This window comes from Diadema antillarum, unplaced genomic scaffold (genome assembly GCF_040938485.1).
Source record: "Diadema antillarum isolate AM-2024a unplaced genomic scaffold, OU_Dant_1.0 scf00000215, whole genome shotgun sequence".
NCBI classification, from domain to species: domain Eukaryota; kingdom Metazoa; phylum Echinodermata; class Echinoidea; order Diadematoida; family Diadematidae; genus Diadema; species Diadema antillarum.
The window spans coordinates 201,049-215,131 of record NW_027271104.1 but is presented as its reverse complement, the minus strand read 5'-3'; the positions used below and the strand labels follow the sequence as shown (position 1 = coordinate 215,131).

Below are 14,083 nucleotides of genomic sequence, written 5' to 3'. Positions count from 1 at the left end.
TTGAACAGATAATGCAACTGCCTTGAACGTTGGCATTAGATATGGCCAGAACGTACTAACGGAGCATGCTTGATTTCGGCTTAATCTGATAATTCCTCCATTGCTGTTGCTCAGGTGGTTTATATCCTGTTTTTTCTGTCCTATTCGTCGTACAGCTAGCACGGCTTAGTATAAATGATAAAATGCTGGAATGACCATGTACTTCAGAGCCTGTTTCTCAGTTCACACTTTTCCAGAGTGTGTGCTTTCTTTCCAATATCTATTTAGGTAAGGAGAGTCCATTTCAATTGAGTAGTACATCATTTTAAAGCTCAGAGTCTGCTCTTTTAGAATCTGAAACTGAAAGTCCATGTCTGGTGGCTTTTGTTGGTTTTGTGATCCAAAGTCACATGCAGTTACAGATAATTTTAATAGGCAGATACAAGAAAGATGATTTGACACACTTAACATTGCAAACTTTGTAAATGAGGTAATTGTAGGAGTTTGAAATAGCCCCCCCCCCCCCCTCCTCCTCCCTTTCAACCCCTGATTGTAGATCCCGTCTTCCCCCCTTAAAGTTTCTCCTGAGTATGGGTACGGACAAAGATGACATCATTGTGTCACTGTCACAACCGGACACCAGAGCTGACCAGAACGAACAGGCAAAGACCATCGGCTTCTATGTCATTGAGGTGAGTCAGGGATTGTGTTCATCTGAATGGGTACAGCTTGTCTGATCTTACGACCACCAGCTTTAGAACTTATGTTTGTCAACTGATTTGCTAGAAACAAAGTGATACTGCATGAAAGAGACAATGAAAAGAGAAGCAAATTCTTAGAGCTACAGAGAACGTATACAATTCATGCAGATGCCTATCAAACAGTACTATAGTCTGGCTTCTGCAGTGCTGGATGTTCATTCTGTAATAATACCTTCGTATATGTATGCAGGGCCAAATTGGTGAACCACTTTCAATATCTATACTTCAGCTGTTGAAGACCAGTCACGAGTATACTCGGGCAGGTGTCTATGGGAAACAAATGTTATAAGAAAATCAGCCCGTCCTCAACGGGTTCAGTGGGGAAATTGAAGTCATTATGTCTTGTCACTGAGTTGAGCCAAATGACGTAGACATGAGGACGCTCCAGCAAACACAGTTGTAATGAAACTTTGTTACTATGAAGTATAAATTCAGACCCCAAATTTGGTAGCACAAACTTCTATGGTGCAAAATTCCCTTTCAGTTATTAAAAAAAAATGTATTGTTATAACACTGCTGGTCCCAAGGATGTCATTATAACTTGAGTTGCCTGTATTATTTTACGTTTCGATTGAGAATTTGGACTTTGCTGAAGGAAAAGTCCAATTTTTCTCCTGGGTTAAGTTCTTCTGTAGACTGTTATTCCAATACAAACATTGTGAAAGACATTTCTCTTGTGTAAAGCATCTTATGTAAAGCAAACTAGTACAATGCTTACATCTGAAAGATAATTTCAGGGTCATCTTCATAGTTACACTGTAAGATTTTGATGTGACAAAAATAACAGAATAAAGTTCTTAGAAAAAAAAAAATATTTTCTTGTTTTATGGCATGAGCTTGGGAATGGGATGGTCCAGAATTCAATGGATTTGACGCGGAAAACCAAATCTGTAAACGAATAAAGAGACAAACAAACGGATAGATGTAAACAAATTGGGAAATATGTACAATTAACATACAATATATACTTGTGTTCAGCAACAATGCATGATGTTTGAGTTCTCATAATTTTATGAAAGAATAAAGTAGGCTTCTCTATTCTATCCTGTCTGGAGAAGAGAATGTTTTCCTTATCTTTATGTGTGCTAAACATTTGGTCGTATTGTTGTTGTTTTTTTCTTGGCAGGTTGAGAGCAATAGAAAGTACAGGGTACACTCGATCAAGCAAGAGCCCTTCGAGTCTACATACATCAATTCTTGAAGTGTGTTTGCCGAGCAGACCCTCCTGAGAGGGCGCTACATCATTGTGCCAACGACCTATGAACCCCAGATCGAATCACCTCTACTGCTGAGGGTCTTCTCAGACAATGGGGCCGGAGTCAGGTAAGTGTAGCACTTTCTTCATTCCAGCTAGCTCGCTCCTGTTTAGTGTTCATTGTTTCTGTTTTACTCTGATGTGATGTTTACATTTCACCGTTAGTGCTTTGTAAGTTTTACGAACTCCGAGTCTGTATTAGGTGGCACTTGAAGACACCCAGCAAGCAGCATCAGTACTGTAATCATCGTATTATTATTTTTATCATGCATATTTTTCATTATCTCTATTAACATTATAATCATCATCATCCTCATAGCCATCACTTTAATTGTCATTTTACTTTCATTGTAATTTCAAATAGTGGGAATGTTTGTGGTAATGTGTACAGTACCATTTTGTCCCCATTGTAGCATTTTCATAGTCTCTTGGCAGTTTTCATAACACTGTTGTTGTTTATATTCATATACTTGTCATAACTTGTATTTATCTGCAAATGTATTTTGCTGTGTTTTCATATGAATTATGACTGTATTTCTTGCCCTTTATTGTTTTTGTTTCAGAGAACTGAAAGAAGACTACCCTTCCCCCGGAGCAATGGAATGTGGGCGTGGTGGAAACATCCAAGTTGTGTCACAAGTCACTGTTCTTGGGGCAACCAACCTTCCCAGGCAGGACCATAGAGGAGGTATAGAGGGGGAGGACTATAGGAAGAGACACGAGAAAGATAGATACGTACATAGATAGATAGATAGATAGATAGATAGATACATCCATCCATACATACATACATGCATACATACGTACATACATACATACATACATAATACATACAGCATAGATACATACAAGTACATATGATACACTGTACATGCATACATACATACATACATACATACATAAATACATACATATACCACACAGAGATCGATAAACAAATAGATGTATATACAAGCAGATAGAGAGATTGTACCATTTCTTTATTCAAGAAAATGTTTATACACAACCAGGTCAATTATCCCTTCAGATAATTGCAGGTATAGGTAGATAAACATGTGGATTAATAGATAGATAGATACAACCTGTAGAAAGATACACGTAGGTAGGTATTTGAACAGGGAGATATCTTGTAAGTTTTGTTTATGCTGAGAGATACAGGGAAAGGGTGGGGGAAGAGAATGCAGTAGGTGCATCAAAGTAGATATTTCATGTACACACATATAGTACATACAGAGTTATCAATCTATGTATAAATGTAATATCTCTATATGTTGAATTGAATTGAAAGGGTATTTTATTGATTAATATCCATTGCAGCCCGCAGGCTGAATTGCAGACATTTTACAGAAATAAGCATGATTACTATAAAATATGTACAAGATTGTATAAATACATAGAATGAAAGATAAAAAAGATATCAAACATATTCATTATACAATATCAACATTTACTGCAAAGCAAACACATGTTATACATTTACAATTTATAACATTACTATTCTCATTATCATAAATAATCACAATTACCTTAAATATACCCTGTAAATTCAACTTCTTTTTCATCTTTCTCTTTTCCCTTCTTCATTTTCTCTCCTTTTCCTTTTTCTTTTTTAAACTTTACATTCTTCATCTTCCACTTATTCTACTTCAACCTCATTTCATTCACTGACAATATCCAAATCAAAACCACACATTTGATATTATTACAACAAAACCACCGTTTACACTATTACTATAACAACAATCAGTATTGCATTCACCAAAAAAAAAAAGCATATATATTATCATTCTTACTTAAAACATTAAGTTTACATATCAAAATAATTGTTCAAACATAAAAAAGGAAAAAAAAACCTTCGTATATCACATTACACAGAACATAAGAAGACGAGCTTTGCACTATTATGTATGCAGTATTGCACTGACTGAATCAGAAAGTTTTCCCGAGACTAAAAAAAAAAAAAAATGGCATATGAGAAAAAAAAGAGAGACTAAGAATTGGAGATAAAATCATTAATGCACATAAAGGAAAAAACATATTCTGTACTTAAGTTGTATATCCTGGTTACTTGCACTTGTTAATGTAGATGGTGTTATAAACATTTCTCAATTACTATATGGCAACAATAAATATTGTTTTCATTTCATTCACCAGAAAAAAAAAATATTACATTTATATCAATAGACTTAATCAAACATAAAGCAGAAAAAATACCACAAGAATACAAAACTTCAAGTATCGCATACCTCAAAGCATTAAAAAACAAGAAACAAACAAACATGCATTGCAATCAGATTAGAATGAAAATTTAAAAAAAAAAAAAACTTGCTCAACACTGTAAAGAAAAAGAAACGGCAGATGAGAGAGAAAGATCATCCAAACAAACCATATGTTTGGAGATCAGAAAGTATTGGTACATGAGATTCTGATAGATACATGAAGAGGTAATAGGCCAGTAGGAAGAAAGATTGATCAATAGATAGCTAGATGTGAAGAAAATAAATAATTAGGATTGAAAAACAATTTGGGTAAAGTAAGAACTAGATCTTGAATTTCCTTCTGCATTGCAAAGGCAAAGCTAATGTGCTATTATGTCCCGAGTAATCCATGAATTGTTGTTGTTGTTGTTGTTTTGTTTAAGTGTATGGTAAACACAAAAATACATGTACATGAAATTTCTAATGAAGCTCTGAAATCCTTATGAATTAGTACGTCAAGACCAATGCACCAAAAAGGTTTTGACAGAATTACAAAAAGAAACCAAATTCTAATATTTAAATGTTTATTGCGGGCAATGACGTGTCAAATTGGATTTCCTAGTTGTAGTAATAATACAGTATGTCCCCCCCCCCCCCCCGCAAAAAAAGAAGAAGAATACAATCGGATTTATCAATGCGAAAGCATATATTATTAAACTATCTAAATGCTGCTTCAGGGTCTTAAGATACAACATCTTAGCTTTATTTTGCAGAAAACCCCATTCAATTTGGTCAAGTGGTCACACAGACATATGAATTAATGTAAAACATGTCATGAGTCTTGTTCTTTGGATTTTCTTAACGTGTGAACACAATGGCCAGAACTTGGAGGGAAGGGATTCCTGACATGCTCTACAAAACTCCTCATTTCTCTTTGACCACTGAAGCAAATCGGATGGGGCTTCCTGTAAGATGTGGGCAATGAGTTAAAGTTTCATACCCTGAGATTTGGATTGATTCATTATTTTTAAAGTTATCATGGCGGAGGGTCCCGTTATAATTTTGGGGGGACATATGGTATTGTTAGTTCAAGCAATACAAACCCAAAAAAGACGAGAGATTAGAGATTGAATTCTCAATGTCATCCATACCTGTCTTCCATGCAGGAGCTGACCCTTATGTGTACATCAAGTGTGAGGGGAAGACGGCCAAATCACGCGTGCAAGAGAACACTCGCAACACAGAGTTCAAGCACAGCGCCATCTTCTACCGGCGAAAACCACAGCAGCCCATCATCATTGAGGTGAGTGGTCTGCTTCGGCACTTGTCCTCTTTGTTCAACCTTTGCAGCAGGTTTTTGGTAAGGCTGCCACATCACTTGGAACAGGATCAGTGTGTTCAAATAAAAGAAAAATAATAATCATAATGGATGATGATTTAGCATCACATACCTCTGTTATTCTCGCACAGATTCTAGCTGCATTAAAGGAATGGTTTAGTTTTGGCAGAGATGGGGATTCAGGTGTAAACAGTTTGCAAAATAATTTTAACCACTTTGAAAAAAAAAATTAAAGAGCATACGATTCAAGGAGGAATTAAAAGTTTATTTGATGAAAGTTCTTTTTAAAATAAATGGCTGAGATGTCAAAACACAAAGTAAAGCAGAGTGATCCTAATAAAAGGTGGGACCTGCAAAATAAAAAGATGTGAAGGTAACTGTTGGGGAATAGCATCTAACCAGCTGTATAGCTGTGTTGCAACAATAATAACTGTTATTTGCGAGAGAAGAGAGGAAACCTGACATTCAGTCAGTGCTGAGCTGTGTACATGTAACGTGATCAGAGTAGCAGTTCTGTAGCATATATAGTCAGTAGTGATCCCTACACTTTCAGGGGCATCGTATCGGTTGTGACTGTATGATGACTGAAGTTAGGACAGTGATCACTAACAGCGTATGCCTGCCTTCGTCCATCTCTACTTGTAGGTGTGGAACCATAACGTTGTCAAGGACACCTTCATGGGCCAGGCCATCTTCATGGCTCAGAACAAGGGACAGCCCGAGAACATCGTGGAGGTCCTCAAGAAGAGAGGCTGCGACTCGGAGGAGGCCGCAGGAGGCAACATTTCTGTTGTCATAACAACCACAGATGACCTGAGAGCTCTGTAGAGGGTATCCAAAGTTTTTGGAGAAGAAAACTGCGGTAACAGAAAGAGGACTCTTTTGGCCAAATAGCTTTCTCATGATGGAGATTAAACATTCAGGAATCAGAATACTTGCCTTGGTTAAGAGGGAGAGAGAGAGAGAGAGAGAGAGAGAGGAGGGATCGACATGATATGAGTGATTTTGATAAATATTTTGTTCATTCGAAGGTTTATGTTATGTGCAATGAAACTTGGATTTTGTAACAATTTAAAAAAAAGGCAAAACAAAACGGATATTCATCAATTATTGTGTGCAAATACTTTTAAACCGCTATCCCTTGCAAAAGATCCATGTGTTGTATGTACATGTAAAACTCGATACAGGTTTTTGAAAGTTGATATTGAGGGATTTGGCCAACAGGGACCAACAAGTGGCAGTTTTGAAATAAATCCCTTTTTTGTAGTCATCATCTGGTGCACCGTCACATGACTCAATGTAGTACAATTAACTTGTTGTGCAAACCATACCATGAAAGATTATAGCATAGAACTAAATGCCTCTTTGATAAATGAGTGTCATGTATCTGTAGGTACCATGATGCATCGTAATTCAAACATCATATAAAAATGACCAAAATGGTTTTAATACAAACCTTTTCTATGTGTGTATGTTGCTGTTGTTTTGTTGTTGCTGTTGTCGTTTTTTTTTTTATGCAAGAAAAAAAGTGGGAGCCAGTAAGATATCTTTGTGCTTTGGAGTAAAATGCATGTTTTGTTAATTTCTATTTTTCCCTGACTTTTTCAAATTATGATATTTCATGTGTAGGCTTTGTAAATGCATTAAATATATTTATCAAATGCATTTACAATGTATTTTGCAGGTCAGGGTTTAATGAAAGCTAACATTTTTTTTTTTTTCGTTTTGTGTTCTTTCTTCTTAATAGGTAGGAATTTGATTACATTACTCAATTCAGCATCATTTTCTTAACTTTGTCACCTGAAGTATATATATTTTTCACATTGTGCATACTCTTCATTCCAGAGAACTGCTTACCTCCTTTCTCCCTCTCTCTCTCTCTCTCTCTCCCTTTACCTTTGTGCAGCTAAATATCTTTTTTATCTGTGAAATAATAGACTTCAACATTTATACATAGAGCAGTTATTTTCAGAATTTACTGTAAATACAGTAGTAGATATTTGCCAAGGAAACCTCATGGTACAATGTATAGATGTATAATTGTTATTTTAGTCGAGCCATGTGCAAGCTGTACTGAAAAAAAAAAAAATCTGTTATGGAAGTTTCTTTTACAGAATTAATTTGAGAGAATGAGGATTACTATCATGGTTGTGAGCACAGGTATGATTCAGTTTATATCGTGTAGGGTTTTAGGTCTTGGCATTTGGTTTTATTTGTGACCGTGCATCACAAAACCAACAAAAAGTCGCACCCCACGATTTTGCATGATGATTCAACAAAGTTGACACGGGTCAACCACGTCAATCTCATATTTTCTAAAGAAATATTCTTCCTCTACATTATTTCTAAATTTGGAATTGTAAAATGAATGGGAAAGTCTGTTTTCTGCAGTTTTTCTACAACCCTTTTTTTGGTAGAGTAGTGAGATCAGGTATGTCGTAGAGGCCCCATTTAATTTCCTTAAAAGCCTTTGCACACTCTTCATTTTCAACTCTAATAACTTTTGAAGGAATAACACTACTGCTTTGAACGTTGACGTTTATCATGAACAGAATGTGTTAATGGGGCATGCTTAATTTTAGCTTAATTTGATAGTCCCTTCATTGTTATTGCTCTGGTTGTTTACATCTTGTTTTTTGTTCCATTCATCGTACAGCTAGCACAGTTTGGTAAAGATTAAGCCCTGTACTTCAGAGCCTCTTTTCTCTGTTCATACTTTTCCAGAGTGTGTGTTTCTTTCCCAAATTTAGATAGGAGAGTCCATTTGATTGGGTTTTACATCATTTTAAAGCTTAGACTCTGCTCTTTCAGGATCTGCCCTTAACTAAAAATCCATGTCTGGCGATTTTTTGTTGGTTTTGTGATGCAGGGTCATATTTAAAAAAAAAACAAGAATGATAATCCCGAAACATAAAAAGAAAAGGTTCAGGCAGTGTGCCAGTGCCTGTTCACTGGTGGAGGAAATGAAAGAGCACTGGATTATACATATCGGTGTTGATTTCGGCTTCGTACTTTGCATATCAATTTTGGGCCAAACCTTTTCTTACAACCTGTATGCTCATAGGGTGTGGTTTTAGAACTGTATGAGTGTGATTAATATACAACTGATATTCATAGATGCATTTACATGAAGTTCTGGTTCTAGAGTGTTGCTGTCCCCACACTCGATAGAGAATGATGTGAGTCTGGGAAGTGAGGCAGAAATTAAACTCAGTGACACTTCAACTGGATTTCCATGAATTTCACTTGAACAGTTTCGCAAGTCACTTTCACAGCTGCTTCCTCAGCTCTACGGACTAATCGCCACCGTCGGATGGCATGATGGTGTGGGAGCCAGTCTTGTTGGAATGTGTAGATTGCAAGGGAGTTTCTAGACGACCTGATTTCTTGTCTTTGTTTTTCTTCTCTTTTTCAGGGATAATTGTTAAGATTAGTTTGTTGACAAGATCAAAGACTGTTCTCGCAGTAGATGTATATGTAAACTTCTTTAAACGTATAGATATTGACTAATAGTGGTACATTACACTTTTTATATTGGGTGATTTATATGTAATTATAGTGTGCACATTATTTCATAGCTATAACTGACTGTGCATGAAGCCGTGACAAATACAACTGAAGTCTTTGTATGTTTGCTCTATGCTGAATACAGTGCTAACTAATTTTTTCTCTTTAGCTTGATGCAGCTTAATCTTTGTAAGATTATTATGAGAAAAAGGTGTACTTCCCTACAATTTCAAACTGAAGCATGTCTCCGTGGCATCTTGTTATATTAAGATGCCACTCATGGTAATAGTAATTTCTCGCTCAGTGAGCTTGACTGCCTTATCTCTTGTTCAAGTTCAAAGTTCAAGTTCAAATTTATTTCATATTTCCATTTTCTCAATGATGACATTACAAAATTATTGACAACAAAACAAGAATACAAAATATATACAATCATGTCTTTTGATTGTAGAAGAAAAGAAAAAGAACATATACTTGTTGAGGATGCATCCCGAGTATACTCGAACAGGTGTCTCTGGGAAATTCGTGTTGTAGCAAAATCAGCCCGTCATCAAAGGGTTAAAGGTTATGAAATTCCAGAACGCCATGGTAAATGTGTATCATGATAAAGTAGCACTCATATCAAAGTTCCTTTGCTTACATATAGGTTTTTGGTTTGCTTCATCTACTAGTAGTTTGTTTTTTGTTTAAATTATTCTTATGGTCAGTGGGGCGTATCTTTGGTGAGGTGTGGCTGTGATGTACTCTATTTGTGACCGTGCACCTCAAAACGAACATAAAGTCGCACACACTGATTTTGCGTGAGGACTGAAAATAAGTGAAATGGGTCAACCAAGCCGAACTTGACTTTTTCATATTTTCTGAAAGAGCGGGTCATCTTTTACATTATGCTAAAATTTGGTATCATAAAACGTTCAGGAAAGTGTGTGTTTTTATAGCAGTTTCTCTCGAACATTTTTTGGTAGAATAGTGTGATTAGGTGTGTCTTCAGAATCCCTTTTTCATTTCTGAAAAAACCTTGTCCACACTCTTCACTTTCAACTCTAATAACTTTTGAAAGGATAGTGCTACTGCTTTGAAAGTTGGCATTAATTATGGACAGAATGTGTTAATGAGGCATGCATAATTTCAGTTTAATCTGATAATCCCTTCATTGTTGTTACTCTGGTGGTTTACTTTCTGTTTTTTGTCCCATTCATCGCACAGCCAGCAAGGTTTGGTAAAGATTAAGCGCTTGAATAGACACTGTACTTCAGAGCCTCTTTTCTCAGTTCACACTTTTCCTGAGTTTGTGCTTTATTTCCAATATTTAGATTTTTCTAGGAGAGTCCATTTGATTTGAGTTATACATCATTTTAAAGCTTAAAGTCTGCTCTTTCAGAATATGGTCTTAACTAAAAATTCATGTCTGGCGACTTCTTGTTTGTTTTGAGGTGCAGGGTCACATTTAGATTCAGTACCTAGAACTCTCCTACGCAAGTATAGCAATGATGTGAATGAATTGATAAGTTTACAATTTACGTTTTTTTTTAATATTCTTTCTTTGTGTGTCTGTAGGTGAGAAAATGAAATTTTGAGCACAGAATTATGTATTCCCTAAATTGCATTGAGTTATGTTATGTATGATCATCATTACAAATGTTTAGGTTCCATGGATGGAATAGGGACCGTGTGTGTATGTGTGTGTGTGTGTATGTGTGTGTGTGTGTGTGTGTGTTGATTTGTTGTGCATTGGTATTTGTGTGGAATGCTGGCAAGAAATTGTAAAGTATTGCCTTGCACTTTATCAGTTCTGTCATTCAGGTACTCATGAAGAGTGGCTATGTGTAGGTATCCTTTCCAGACAAGGGCAACTGCCCTGTTTATGTTTATACTACATACCGTGTAGGCCTATCATGAATGTGTTCTTTCTGTTAAAAGTCGGCAGAACATTTAATTTTGCCTAGATCTGAGGTATGGCACAGTCCATTCTTTCTACATGATGAGTTTGCATTACAGCATTAGTCGTTGTGTTTTTTTCTATAGTCAATGCCAACATGTTTCAACACATCTCAGTTTACGATTTTTCTCACAGAGCGCAGGCCAATCTATCTACAGTCACATCATCAGCTTTGCAACGTCACACGTGGTATCTGTGAATATTAGAAAGTATGGGGTAATTATTTTAATGCATATTAAAGTGTGAATAAATATTGGAAAATTCACAGGTATTAACCCTATAAAGCCCAAATTTTCATTTGCCACTCCTTCGCCCTTAATTCGATTTCAACCAAATTTGGTGACTTTTCCTAAAATCTTATTGCGAATATTTTGATATATAATTTAGCTATATTTGATGTTGCTGGTTGCCATGGCAACCATAAACTGACAACGATGTCAGTCAGATTTTGCATCTTTTTTTCTGTTCCCATTTCATTTAATAGCATTACAGTGTATGAAATGGGTGTCTCTTGGCTGAAATTTGCTGAAGGAGCAAAATTTGAAGTAATTATGGTCCTGGAAAGTTTTTTTAATTATTTTCTTCGTTTTTATGTGACAAAGGCATAAAACAATACATATAATAGAGATAATTGAAAACAAAAATATTTTCTAAAGATTGCCCTTTTATTTTGAGTTATTTTGATTCCTTCACCTAAGTTATGCCTCTAATAGCATTAGTTTATTATATCATATATTTGCAATCTCAAAATTCCACTATTATGCAAATATGAAATGTCATAACTATACGTGTTCCCATCCCAAATATTTCATCTCGGGTCTCATAATGTATCACTATGTTGATATGAATAGCGCCCCCATGTGGTGACCTTAATAAGATTCCACTTGCTTATCATTTGTGGCAAATATGACAACGATTGGTCTATAATAAGACATGATACAGAAATTATACAGAAAAATCATGTTTTTAGCATATTTCCTATGTATTTCTTTATATTTTGGTTAATAGCGCCCTTCATGGGTGACCTTAAGAAAATGCAAATGTACGGTTATGTAGAATATGAGTTACTCTACCCATGTGCCAAATATGACGATGATACATCAAATAATAAAAAAGTTATATAGGGGGGCCTGCAAGGGGTCAAAATAGCTTGGGCTTAATAGGGTTAACATCAATATGGTAAATGTAAGTACCTCTGGTGAGTATCTTCGTCATAATGACCAAAATATTCAGAGGGTATAATTTTACATTCCAGGTTTTTTAAAGAAAGTTTTTTTATGGCTCTCTCCCAGATTCCAGTACACGGTTTTAATGGGAAATGGAAAAAAACAATGCAAGTTAACATTGAGAATCGGCGAAACTAATATCCGTGTCAAACTGTTTATCGTGTCTGTGAATATTGCTAAGTAAGCGTAGTGGACAAAAAGGTATTGAATGTTGTGAATAAGTAATACGAAAATATATGCTTGTTTGTTTGATTGATTGTTTGTTTGTTTTTTGTCTGGCACACTTTGTAGCTATAGCGGTAGATAAAGTGACTGCAGATGAAGCACCGACCATAAATGAAGTCCATGTTTCATAGGGGGTACTTTTTGTAAGGCTTACTATGTGGATTGACTCTTGGTATTATGTTTTGTCATCTTAAGCACTTACAGAGCAAGTGTACGATACATTGCATTTTTTTTCTTTTGTGCGTTTTTTTATTTAAAGAGAATGTCTTGATTAAATTGATATCTCGCATCTATGACTTGTGCCATTGTGGGTGTCTTGTATCTTATTTTATCACACATCCAACATAGAGTGAGTGTCAATATCTGCTTGATAATAGACAAGCTGCAATTTGAATGTATTACAGAGACTTTAATAGGTTTTAACCGTAACATTAATTTCCTCAGCCACTATAATGAATAGGCCTACATGAAATTATAAGTTCGTGACGTGATGTCATTAATACAACAACATTCTGCAGAGGTTTGTGTCAAATTCGAATGTTAATGTATTTTCCGAGAGTGTCATTTCGCCATCAGAGTAGTGCGTCATCATAATTATTAACTTGTTGATACCCAACCATTTATATATTTGAGATACTTTTAATGGAAGCATTTTAATTCGATCGTTATTAAGTTTTTTTTGTGAGATATCAAGAAACCATTTATGAAATAGTACATACCATACCATTCTTAGAGGAATTCAAAGTTTATTTGATGAAAATCGGTTTTGGAATGGCTGAGACATCCAAAAAACAAAATAAAACAAAGCGATCGTAATAAAAGGGGGTCCCATCTTTTAGTAGTATCGGTCTGTTTTGGATATCTCAGACATTTCAAGACAAATTTTCATCAAATAAATGTTGAATTCCTCTTGTAATTACATGTCTTTCATATTTCAAAAAAGATTTCTCATTATCTCACCAAAATGTTCCTCAAGTTAGGTCTCAACCAAAACTATACGATCCCTTCAAAGGGGAATTCCACCCAAACATTAGGATAGAGAGAATGCAACAATAGCAAAATACAGTTATAAAGTTTGAAGAAAATCGGATAGTCTGTTCAAATGTTATGACGATTTAAAGTTTTTGGTACTGCCATCGCTTGATAAGAAGCCTCTAACAGTTCGTAACGTACCTGCTAGCGTACCTGCTGAACAACAGTAAAAGGAAATATAAAGATATTTTAACTTACTTTCATTATTAGATAATGCATGTCTAATGAAAGAGCGTAATGACTTAGCCATTTCAAAAAGCAGGGGGAATAACTACGTGTATGTATTAAGTAACAAGTCAAGGAAAATCCGTGAAGGAGCATGCGCTTTCGTTGATTTTTCAGAAGGCGAGGGGAATTATTTCCTTTAACATGAAAGACATGTCGGTTACGAGTAGAAGGAATGTGTGCTTTTTCACAAAAAAGACAAAAACAAAAAAAGTGAGATTATGTTTATAATCTTTTTTTTATTAATAAGTTTTATTCTGCAGTGATCTCATGAACTGTTGTAGTCATATACCAGTGAAGGTGGCACTGAAACTTTCAAAATTCACGACTTTGATCTTACTGATGTGTTCTACTAATATTGCCGCATTCACTCGATACACATAATTATACGATTATA

General features: G+C 35.4%; 1 pseudogene; it reads left to right on the top strand.

Annotated features, from left to right (window-relative positions):
* Window positions 1–6,449, top strand: part of LOC139724464 (calpain-5-like) — a 30,021-nt pseudogene extending 23,572 nt beyond the window's left edge.
* The last annotated feature ends 7,634 nt before the right edge of the window (window positions 6,450–14,083 follow it).